The sequence below is a fragment of the Sarcophilus harrisii genome, chromosome 1, assembly GCF_902635505.1.
Source record: "Sarcophilus harrisii chromosome 1, mSarHar1.11, whole genome shotgun sequence".
Classification (NCBI taxonomy): domain Eukaryota; kingdom Metazoa; phylum Chordata; class Mammalia; order Dasyuromorphia; family Dasyuridae; genus Sarcophilus; species Sarcophilus harrisii.
In genome coordinates this window covers 151,623,375-151,626,538 of record NC_045426.1, presented here as the reverse complement: position 1 = coordinate 151,626,538, position 3,164 = coordinate 151,623,375, and the positions used below count along the sequence as shown (strand labels likewise).

The window sequence follows — 3,164 nt, the reverse complement described above, 5'->3', positions numbered from 1 at the left end:
TGTCTGTCTCCTCTCTTTCTGTATGTCTATCTTTCTCTCTTTCTGACTCTCTGTCTTTGTCTGTGTCTTCTCTCTCTCTCTCTCTCTCTCTCTCTCTCTCTCTCTCTCTCTCTCTCTGTTTCTCTCTCTCTCTTCCCCCTCCTCTTCTTTCCCCCCTCCTCTTCTCTCCTCTTCTCTCTGTCTGTCCCTCTGTCTTTCTTTCTATGTGTCTACCTTTCTCTTTTTCTGACTCTGTCTCTTCTCTGTCTTTGTCTGTGTGTGTCTGTCTGTCTGTGTCTCTCTGTCTCCACCTGTCTCTCTTTCTCCCTCCCTCTCCTCTCCCCACTCATTTGTGTTTGTCAAATTAAGAAAGGCCAAGTAAAATAGTAGGAATCATCCCATAAATAGTTTCTAGATATATAGAAACTAGAAAATGTATACACCATGATTAGAATAAAAAGATGAATACAATAATTCTTTGAATGTGGTGGATAGCTGCTTAATTACCTATTTAGAAAATTATAGAAAGCTATTATTTAACCCCAGAAAAAGGAATTTGGCCAAAAGAAAGTAAACTTAAATGGCCAAGTCCTTGTGTGCATGTTCAACATTTCATTGGGAAATCTGGCTCCTTCTATCATAGAGGAGATCCACTTGGAATATCAGCATGTTTACTTTGTCTGAGCAAGGAGGATGTAAGCTAATGAGTTTTTCGAACATTGCAAAGAAGAATGTTGCATGTGAAAGGGAAACTGAATAGTACATGCAAATGAAAGAATGCTTTGGGAACATGGGAAAGTTCATTTTGGTGTGCTGGGAAAAATCCAAACAAAATAGGATTTAGAAAGAGGTGGTGTGGTTAAAAGAAATTCATTTGAGTTAGGGTGTTACTATAAATGTCGAATTTGACCCTGATTGGCTATGAATGATTCAAGCACAAGTGAACAAGCAAACAAATTCACAATATGCCATATTGTATCTTATTGTGTGTGTGTGTGTGCGTGTGTGCCATATGGAATTTCTTTGTGTACTAAGTTGTTTTTTGTTTGTTTGTTTTGTTTTTTTACTGTTCCATAAAAAGTACCCCTTCCAGTGTCTTGCCTATGTTTAAAAGATAGGAAACAATTCTAAGCAGAGCTTGTCATTTGTGTTTAATACTATCATGAGAAAAGAGTCAAGGAATTAGAGTTATTTAGCCTTAAGAAGAGAAGGTTGAAAAATCATGGATAATTGTCCATTATTAATTGGCCTTTTTTTTCTTTTTTCTTTTTTCTTTTTTTTTTTTTTTTGAGCATCTGCTATATGCAGTGCCCTATAATAGATACTGGGTACTTAAAGACCTAAGATTTGATCCCTGCCCTCAGGGGGTTTTCAATCTACTCAGTGAGTCGATAAACATTTACTAAGAGCTTAGTATATATGAGGCAGTGTGCTAACAGTTACAAAGAGATTGTCCCAGTTTTCAAGGACTCCATGTTCTTTTTTTTTTTTTCTTTTGAACGCCAGAAACAGGGGAGAGCGCGAACACGCAGTCCCCCCACTATCACAAATTATGCAGTCGCATTTCCCGCATTTGGGGAAATCGCCAGGGGTCAGCCCATCAGGAGTGCAATGGATAAGCCTCGCCCTGGGGAAACACCTTCGTGATCATGGAATCATGATTTATATTAGTGGAGAAATTTCCCATACTGGAACTTCACTACACTGACAGAATCACAGGTATGTCTGAATAAAATGTACAAGGTCCTGTAGTGGGTACTAGGATACAAAGATTAAAATGACAGTTTTAGCCTTCAAAGATCCTATACTGGGGGAAAGCTAGAAATACAAAAATGTACAAGATAAAAGTACATTTTATCTGCCAGGTAAGTATAAGGACTCCATGTTCTAATAGGGGTCACAGCAATTGAATTACTACGTACAAACAAGATATATACGAGTTAATTGGGGTTCTCAATAGACGCAAGGCAGTAGCATTGAAGGAGAATGGGAAAGCCTTCTCTTAGAAAATGGGGTTTTAGCTGGATCCTGAAAGAAATCAAGATAGGAACACCTCTCAGGTGGGGAATGGTTAAACAAGTTGTGGTATATAATTGTGATGGGATACTACCTCACTCTAAGAAATGATGATCACTGGTTGGTTTTAGAAAGACACAGAATAATTTGCATGAAATAAAGAAAAAATGAAGTAAGGCAGAACCAAAAGAATACTGTATACAGTAACAGCAATATTATTTGAAGAATAATTGTGAATGACCAAGTTATTCCAAATGCTATAAATACACAAATCAACTATAAAGGACCTATAAAGGAAAATACTACCTACCTCCAAAGAAAGTACTCATAAATTAAAGTACACATAGTATGATTTTATATATAATTATAAATTTAAGTCAAATGTTGGCCGTCTCTAATGTGGTATAAAGTGAGAGGGATGGAGACAGTTTGGAACTTAAAATGTAACAAAAATTTTTAAAAAGAAAGAAAGAAGCCAGGTGGCCAGGAGGCAGAGATAAAATATATTCATTCATTCATTTAACATGAAGTGTTATGCTGCTTTTCGTTTCAATACTTTCATTCAATACTTTAAAAGATCTTTTATTTCATTTATATGTATGCTACCTCAGCTGAAACAGATCACTGCCCTCTGTCCCTTAGGAGATGACTTAATAGGTTCTGTGGGCAAAAAATTCATTACCTGGTGGCTATCCTTCTGTTGATAAGTCTCTTCAAATGTTACTAAGCTGATCCCCAGAGGACAGACACAGAGGCCATTGCCAGTACCATCTTTCAAACCTTTCCAACTTGGTACTATCTGCCAGAGGTGATATTTCACCAGCCTTTGAGAACTGAGGGCACCTCCACACCACAGTCATGTAATGAAGTCCAACAAAGGTGGGAAGTATGCAACAATACAAGCTATCCTATGGTAAGTGCCCAATGAGTGGGATAGCTGATATATGCTGCAGCAGGACATGGAAAGGGGAATCCCTGCAGGCTGGAGATAAGGGAAGAGAGTCAGAGATGAGGCATCCAGACACAGGAAACATTTGACCTGGCTGAACAGAACTAAAATGGAGAAAAAAAGCTAAGGTGGTTCAAGCAGGGAGAACAGAATGAGCAAATAAACGTCATAGCTGACTTAACCACTTTGGGGGGGGTTCTTATAGCCAAACTGTAATAGA

The 3,164-nt window shown here is 38.0% G+C and overlaps 1 non-coding gene across 1 annotated transcript; it reads right to left on the bottom strand.

Moving 5' to 3' along the window:
• Window positions 1-1,488: 1,488 nt before the first annotated feature.
• On the bottom strand, window positions 1,489-1,647 carry LOC111718965. The gene has a single exon (XR_002769310.1). It is a non-coding gene; the product is annotated as a U1 spliceosomal RNA (small nuclear RNA).
• Between the last annotated feature and the right edge of the window lie 1,517 nt (window positions 1,648-3,164).